Below are 8,627 nucleotides of genomic sequence, written 5' to 3' on the forward strand. Positions count from 1 at the left end.
AGGAAAGGAAAACGTGCATTGGGGAGGGGAGTGTCTTTTCCACCTCAACCACTGGAAATGGTATGAAGGAGTATCGCCAGTGAATGAAGTTCTCTCTAGGAATTAAAATAATTGGAGGAGGAGGAGGAGGAGAAAGGATCATAAGAATGCTCCTTAAAGAAATCCTGAAAAGAGTTAACGGAAGGCATTGTGCAGATCCAGTGCTTGAAAGCATTATTTGTGCTATGCTACAGTACCCAGAGAGCACAAGATGCCTGTGCTAATGTGGAAGAAGGTTGCATATATAATAAACAAGGAAGGAAATTAATCAGAGTACTACACCCCCGGGGTGGTAGGTTGTGGTTGTATAGCTAAACTGTCGTGATACAGAAGGCTACAGTGTGAAGGAGGCGTTTGAGAAGCAGCATTCATGTTTAGTGCAGTTCAGCTAAATGTCAGAGAAGCAAAATACCTTTGCTAGGCCTGTTTTCCCAGACTTCATAGCACACCTACATTTACCTTTAAAGAAATATTTTGAAGGCCTGTAATAGACAATATACCATGCATATGCAACCTAGCACTGTCACTTTTAAAAAGAAGGCAAAAAGTATTTTGTTAAGCTTTTTAAATTAAGTTTATTGTTGGGTTGCCGGATTTAGCGGGGGGAGAAAAGACATTTTACTCCTGTGTGCCACCCTCTCTGCTGCTCTGCGCTGTGTCCTCAAAGACTTGTAGGTACGGCAGAGCATGCAGCAGTCTTGTGCTTGGGCGCGAAAGAGAGTAGGAGACTAGATAAAAGACCACATGGTTTGCTTCCTGGGAGTCACATTTCTAGACCATCAAAGTGGCTCAGCTCCTAGATTACGTCTTCTTTTGTGCTGCAGACGTTGCTCTTTGTTTCCGGTAGCTTTGGTGATAGAATCCTGACTGATGTGGCAAAAGGGCATTTATTGTTCAAAATCGGCTGAAACGCTTTGTCCCCTGGCTCTCCCTTCTTCCTGGTCAGGTTCTGCGGGTGTGCTTTGTGGGAGGGGGCTGGGGTTTGCTCAAGCAGGTCTCTTTTCCCCCCAGCCAGGTGAGATGAGGATGGCATTCCAGGCTTGCAGGTGATCTTGTGCTACCTGTTTCGCCTCTTTATTTTCTTTTTGATTGTTTTTGTTTTCCAGTTGCGGTGTGTGGCCTTGGGACTGTGCAGTGATGAGGACTCCGAGAGTGATGCTGGAACCCAGCCTGTACTGCAGGAGGTGGAGGCGTGTTTGGTTTGTAACCTGGTTCCGTCTTTCTCAGTGACCTTTGCGAGAGTGTTGCAGATGCTGCGTGTGAAGAGGTCCTGCAGGACAGTAAGATGTGCTTGTGGTGTGAAGAGTGAAAGTGAGGTAGGAGGAGGAGGAGGTCTGACTAAGGTTCTGCCTCACAGAAGAGAAGTCAGAAGAGTTCTGTGTGCGGGTGGAGAGAAGAGAAGTATTTTGGCAGGTGTTGACTGCCTGTGCCGGGGATGCTTGTTTCTGTCCTCTCCAACTCTTTTGTCTGGCCTCATTTAGGAAGCATCCCCTGAAAGGGATGGAGTAGTGGCTAGTGGTGGTCCTGAAGTGGCCCATACTGCAGCAGCCCCTGCTGATGTGAGAGGTGAGTTAATAAACATTGATCGCCCTTGTTTCTCTGCTCATTGTGCAGAGTCAGCAAAGGGAAATGGTGACCTGCTTGTGAGATGGGCCAGCACCCAACTGTTGCCTTGCCAGCAAGTGCCAGGGGGGAAGGGACCATCAAGTGAGGGCGATGTTTTGTGGTAGTGCTAGGCAAGGAGTCTTGTGTCCTGGTGCGTTCCTGTGCGTGTGAGGATGTTTTGGCTCATGCTTTGAGGGTTCCTCCTCTCCTGATGTGCAAAGTGATAGTGAGTGCCCGAGTGTGGTGCCCTGTTTAGGAGGGGAGCTGTCCCCAAGGTGGCTGCTGCCGGACTCTGACATGCCAGAGCCTCGTTTGGCTGCTCCGTGGCCACCTGTTGGGGGCTGTTCATTGTAGCCGTGAGAGGGGTCATGCTGGGCTTGTCATCCTCTGCTGCAGAGAAGGGCAGAGGGAGTGGTGCGAACAGGGTGGTGCAGCTGGGAGTGAAGATGCCCTTGCATGACAGTTGTATGTTTTGCCTCTGTAGCTGAACTATTGCCAGTTCAAGCATTCTGGTGCAAGGCTTGGTTGAAGCAGGAGAGCAGCAGAATGAAAGGAGGACTCACGGTGCGTCTTTTCTTGCTTCCTTTGTAGGTGTTACATCGGCAGCAGGAGTGGAGCAGGAGGAAGAGAGCGACTCTCCCTGGGATTCGGAGGTGCTTTCAGTGAGGGGCGCAGTGGTGTCCCAGTGGGGGGAATCACTCGGGATCTCGCTTTGGACGTGGGCCCGAGCAGTGATGAGGCTCACTTCCCTCTTGGGCTGCTTCCGCCATCCGTTTGTTCCTGTGAACTTGAGCAGCTTCTGCTCTGTGCAAGCTGTTCAGTGAGCCCTGTGACTAGCTCGGGTGCGCTAATGTCGCAGGGGTGACGGCAACTGGCCTTTGAGTGTGATTTCTAGTGTAAGGTTGAAAGAGTGAAGATTCTGGTTCTGCAAGTGGCTGGAAGGGTTGCCGCTTCTTTGCCCCGGTATGCAAAGAAAGGAGTGTTTTTGGCACCGTGCAGCCAAGTAATCACCAGGACAAAAAAAAGTCAGTCGGGGTAGGCTCCGAGCAGTGTTTTGGGTTCTGAAAGGGCTGTTGTGCTTGCAGAGCCTGCATTCCTTGACATCCTGCCTGAGTGCAGAAGCAGCCGTGAAACTGCAGGTAATGCTTAAGCGACGATGCAAGTGCTGGCTGGGTATGCCACCAGTTAAAATGGAGGTTGATGCGGAAGGTTCCTGGAGATACCTTGCCCCACTCTCTGCTCGTTTGTGTTCTCGCTCACGCAGGTGTCTGCAAAGGAGGGAGGGAAGCGTGAAAGACACGAGGCTGCTGCCACAAAGACAGACTTTGAGGGTGACGGACAGGTGACTGTGTTAAAGACGTATGAAGGTGTTAGCGTAAAGCAAGCTGTGCTTCCCAAATGAGCGCGGGAGGAAGACCACAGAGAGTAGCAGATTCCAAATGTGCTTCAGATGTATTGCAGAAATCGTTTCTTTACATCTGTGAAATGGAAGACCCGCACGAAAGATGAAAGCCATGGGTTGGGAGTAGGAAGCCCTGGCTTTGATGGACAGGGAAATAATGTGCAGGCAAACTGAAAAATCGCTCTGTAGACTGATGTAGAGAGTGAAAAGAGGAACGTAGTCCATAAGCTGGTGTTGAAATAGAAGAGCGTTAGTATTGTCCAGGTGTTAATCTATGGATGTGTTTGGAGGGCTCTAAGGGGGCTGGCAGTTCCTGTTGGCCCCCACCACAGAAACTGACACCAGTTCAGAAAAAAAAAAAGAGAAAAAAAAAAAAAGAAAAGAGAAATCTTCCGAATTGCCATTCAAAGTAGTTTTTTTTTCAAAAGAATACTAAATCTAAAATGGGGAAAGAGTTGCTAGCTCTGATTTTTCTCAAGGTTTAAGTAGTTCAAATATGTTATGGTAGGCTGAAGAAGAGCGTGATGAAACACAGAGAGCGCTTCCTCAAGAGAAGAGTGCCAGAGCCCTACGAGAAGGAATTTTGAACAGCCCTGCTTGGAGACGGAAGGGCCCAGAAGAAGAAAGAAGAACTCTAGTGAAAGTTTCAGAGGTAGGCAGTTTTATTTCTAGTGATTTTGATTTCACCATATTTGTTCTAAAATCGTGATAGATCTTCCTGGCAATAACTTCTGTGCTTTTTGCCAGATCACTTCTGGTGTGTCAAGTAAGTTGACTGTGGAAATACCATTTTGTTTGTTTGTTTTTCCTTCTGTCTCTAAAAATTCTGGACCAGCATACAAGACCGCATCAGTCTTGTATGTAGCTGAAGCGCAAGTGCAAGTAGGAAACCAACACAAAGGAAGACACTCTTTCCCCAATTTGTTAAGCTGTCTGCTGTTTTTTTTTTCCATTGTGTAGACCTGCTATCCTGAATTTTAAGGTTTCTAGCAGTGCTCAGGTACCTAGGTATCCTGAGATTGACCGGGAAAGTAGTTGTTGTGCAGTATGTCTGAAAGTTTTAGTTGCAGAGCATCATCTGATCCTGTTGCGTGCTTTTCTTTATATCCTCATCAAAATTACTTGAAAAGGAAAGGAAAACGTGCATTGGGGAGGGGAGTGTCTTTTCCACCTCAACCACTGGAAATGGTATGAAGGAGTATCGCCAGTGAATGAAGTTCTCTCTAGGAATTAAAATAATTGGAGGAGGAGGAGGAGGAGAAAGGATCATAAGAATGCTCCTTAAAGAAATCCTGAAAAGAGTTAACGGAAGGCATTGTGCAGATCCAGTGCTTGAAAGCATTATTTGTGCTATGCTACAGTACCCAGAGAGCACAAGATTATATATGCACAAGAAGGTTGCATATATAATAAACAAGGAAGGAAATTAATCAGAGTACTACACCCCCGGGGTGGTAGGTTGTGGTTGTATAGCTAACCTGTCGTGATACAGAAGGCTACAGTGTGAAGGAGGCGTTTGAGAAGCAGCATTCATGTTTAGTGCAGTTCAGCTAAATGTCAGAGAAGCAAAATACCTTTGCTAGGCCTGTTTTCCCAGACTTCATAGCACACCTACATTTACCTTTAAAGAAATATTTTGAAGGCCTGTAATAGACAATATACCATGCATATGCAACCTAGCACTGTCACTTTTAAAAAGAAGGCAAAAAGTATTTTGTTAAGCTTTTTAAATTAAGTTTATTGTTGGGTTGCCGGATTTAGCGGGGGGAGAAAAGACATTTTAGACTTGGGGCATTCACTAGGGTTTTGAGGGCATGTTCTGCTTCCAGTGTGTGCATTGCTTGTAGGGGTGCATAGGCTCAGGGATGAGAATGATATTTGTGGTAATACCTAAGCTGCTGTCTGAGTCCTGCTTCAGTATTGCAAATGTTAAAAAGCAGTTTGCTGCTCAAGCGTTCTTGTGGGTTCATTTCCCCACTCTCTATTTATTTGTATTCTTTATCACGTAGGTGTCGGGCAGCAATGCGAGAGAAAAGGAGCTGTTGTACAAGCATCGATTAGTACGAGATGAGATTGCCGTACTAAGACTCGAGGCTGATCAAGAAAGGCGCAGGAGCCAGGAGGAAGAAGCAAAACATTTAGGGTCAAATGGGACCTTGAAAGAAAAGAATGAAGATCTTCGAAAGGAACTTAAGCTGAACGAGGAGGCTTTAACACGAACCGTTCGTCGGTACAACGGGCAGCTGAACTCAGTAAAGACGGAATCGGCAGTGCTGACTGGCAAACTGGAGCAGGCAAAAGAAAGCAAAGATCAACTGGAGGCAGAGGTGGAATCGCTGCGCTCCCGCCTGAGCTCTGCTCTTGAGGAACTTGAACGTCATGAGGCATCGAAAAGCAATGTTGAGCAAACGTTTCAGAGAGAGCGTGACGAGTGGCTTCGTTTGCAGGACAAGCTCCGTCGTGACCTCTGTGATGCACGAGACGCTAGCGAGAGCTTGTCTCAGCAGCTGAGCAAAGCTGAGAGCAAGGCTAGTAGTCTAGAAAGTGAACTTCACCAACTGAAAGGGAGGCTTAGAGAAAGAACATTGCTTTCAGAAGTGGTGCCGAAAGACTCAAGTCCAGCGCAAAGTCGGGCGAAGGAATGTGACCGTGCTCGCCAGCCTGAGAAAGATCAGGTAAGCAAGTATACGATAAGGCAAGAACCTCTGCAGGAACGACTGGCTCTGCTCCACAGTGAAAACCTTTTCCTCTGTCAGCAGCTAGGAGATAGGCAGAACAAGAGGATCATCAAAGGAAAGGTAGTGAGGGGTGTCAGGGCACATCTGAAGCTATTTTCAATAAACTCAGAGCTGACACTGAAAAGCAAGCTTAGCTGATGGAGGAGAGAAACAAGGAACTAAAGTCCCAATACTAAATGAAGTATTAGGAAACCACGACCCTCCTTAAGAGACAGCGATAGTTCAGCTGCCCTCAGTGGGCCAGGATGGATAGCAGTGAGCAGCTGTGCAGATGCACACTGGTGGTGGGCAAAACTGCTCATCTTTGAGTTCACTCTGAAGACTGATGTAATTACGTAATCTGATTGGTGAAAGTAAAAGCATAGTCCGTGTTCGTACCCTTTTCTTCATGCGCGTGTAACCGTTTCATCAGGGTATGGCCGGACAGGTGCAGCAGGAGGTTACCGACGCTCTTGAAAAGCGGTCGACGTCAGAAGCTTTGCTGGCGGTTGCCACGCGTTATCTCAGGGACCTGGAAGAAGACAAACTGCGGCTGCAGAAGGAGCTGGTCAGGGTTAAAGGCAAGGTAGGCAAAGGCTGTAACTACATTAATGGCTGTGAGGAGAATGTTGTTTTTCCCTGTAACCGATGAAAAGGGGCCCAGCAGTATTCTGTGACCAAGCGCCTGGGGGGTCTGAGGAAGTCAGTCATTCTAGGCTGTGGTAAGGCATGAAGGCGGTGGCAAACACAACGGGCTCTTGAAGGAGCCTGTTTCAAGCGTGAGGGGCGAAGCAGTGTGTGGGGAGCAGCTCTCTGGTGGGTAGGTCTGAAGAAAGCTGTTGGTTGCCTGTCACAAGCCGCCTGAGCTTTGAGGCTGACTTGAAGGTGACAGTGGGTGAGCTAGAGATGCCCGGAGTGTGTTGTGCATTTTGCTGTTCAGACTGCTGTGCTCACGGCCGTTATTATGGAGCTGGGAAGTCGCTGCAGGAGAAGGGTGAACGTTGCGAGTAATGCTTCCCCTGGGAGGGGCGACCGGCTGGAGGCCAGGAGCGTCACGGGTCATTGAAAGAGTAGGGCTGGTGCTGCAGCAGTGTTTAGGGCCGCTTGTAGGAAGTTGAGCTGGGGATGGGAGAGGCCAGTATGCAAGAGGATGAAGCACCAGGGTTTTGGAGCGTCGACTCGGGAGTCGAAGGAGTCGACTTGTCTGTATGAGAACAAGCTGCCTACCGTGGGTCCTGGTTGGGGTTTTACAGCTGCAGGAGTTGGAAGAACAGCGCGTTCAGTCCGAGCGTTGTGCTCAGGATTTGAAGAGGGCCCTGGAAGACGAGCAAAGGGAAGCGATGGCTTCTTGCCGGCAACTGCAAGACCTTCCGGAAGCCTCCTCGGGCTCCTCGGGAGCCATTAGCCGGAAGGATGTGGAAGAGCGAGTGGCACGGTAAGGAGCTGTCGCAGTGAAGCTTTCTGGGATGGTGCAAAAACAGCAGGATCACCTTGCTGCATGGCAGCCAGTCAGTATGTGATTTTGAGAGAGGCTTTTGCTTTAGCTTACGTTATTTCACGCTGTTGTGTCAGTGTTTGTGCTCTTGTGGGCTCCCGTTAACGAGACCTGTGTTTCTTGTCAAGGCTTGAACAGGCAAAGGCCAGCCTGGAAGGCAGAGCCCAGGAACAGACTGCTCGCCTGGAAGCTCTTCAGGAAGAGCTGCACAGCTCAGCCTCTGTAAGCTGGTCATGGCCTTCCTTTTTGATGAGCTACTGAGCCTAGTTATGTGTGTGTGTGTGGGGGGGGGGGGGATGTTCAGAAGGGATTTTCCTGGGGAGGCTGGGGGAAAGAAAGCATTTGCTGCAGCCCACCGAGGATCGGCTGCTGTTGGTGCACTGCCCGGCTTCCTGGTTTAGAGAGTTTTCACGGGGTACTCTGCTGAGTCTTCCTTAACACTGGCTGAGGTCCGGGTTTGACACTCGTGTGCTGGTTTAAATGTTTGCTGCTTTATCCCCGTCGTGGTGCGTAAGGCATCAGGCAGCAGCACTTCAGACGTTCCTGCCTTCAAGGCACTCTGCAAGTTAGCTTGTGGCATTGCCTTGGTGCCGAGCGCTTTGTCGCCGAGCCCTCCTAACTGGCGAGCTCAGGCTGTGACAAGAATTCCATTCCCGGCCTCTGAGCCCCTTGCCTGTGTAGTGCCGATGGATTCCTTGGCTCAGAGGTGTAAGTCCGTGGAGTGACTCAAAGAACTCCAAAGAAGCCAAGGTGCAAGTAATATTGTCCTGCTCCATCCATGGGCAGCTTTATTCTGGTGTGCTGGGGCTAGGTGGGTAGAGACAAGCCCTCAGTGAAGGGGAACTGCTGGATGACTGGAACTGGGGTTAGATAGTAAAGGAGTAAGGAGATGGAGAAAGGTCTGTGGCATTTCTTTTTGGTCATACCCCTTGAGTGAGGTGTCAGCTTCTGCCTGGAAGGAGTCCGTATGGCTTTTTGACTTCTTTTAATGCTTCCGTAGGTTCATAATGGCCTGGAGGACCTGATGCCTGGCTTAGGGACAAGACGGGTGCCTTTGGGAGAAGACCAAAATCAGCAGGTACATCAACGGTTGCTGTGAATTTCTTCTTCCAGTGTGTTTTCCCCCCGCGAGCCCCTCATAGCGAGTGGCGTTCACTTTTGAGGGGGAGGAGGGGAGCGGGAGGAGGGCTGACGGGCAACTCTTTCTGTCCCTCGGAATTGGCCTGTGTGGTGGGAAGGCTGAGGCGCTGCCCTTTACGTGGGAATTCTGTGCCCTGGAGTTCCGCGGCCATCCCTTGGCTAGCAGAGGGAGACGTCCTGTAGCAGCTTTGTGAGGAACGCTGCCTGCAGCGAGTGCGTACAGAGGCCG

At 49.4% G+C, this 8,627-nt stretch overlaps 1 long non-coding RNA gene across 1 annotated transcript; it reads right to left on the reverse strand.

The window, feature by feature from the left end:
- Positions 1-589: 589 nt before the first annotated feature.
- On the reverse strand, positions 590-8,274 carry LOC134144455 (uncharacterized). Its single transcript, XR_009959374.1, has 2 exons — positions 6,163-8,274; positions 590-2,912 (listed from the first exon to the last, which is right to left on the reverse strand). It is a non-coding gene; the product is annotated as an uncharacterized LOC134144455 (long non-coding RNA).
- Positions 8,275-8,627: the final 353 nt, after the last annotated feature.

This window comes from Rhea pennata, chromosome 1, assembly GCF_028389875.1.
Source record: "Rhea pennata isolate bPtePen1 chromosome 1, bPtePen1.pri, whole genome shotgun sequence".
In the NCBI taxonomy this organism is placed as follows: domain Eukaryota; kingdom Metazoa; phylum Chordata; class Aves; order Rheiformes; family Rheidae; genus Rhea; species Rhea pennata.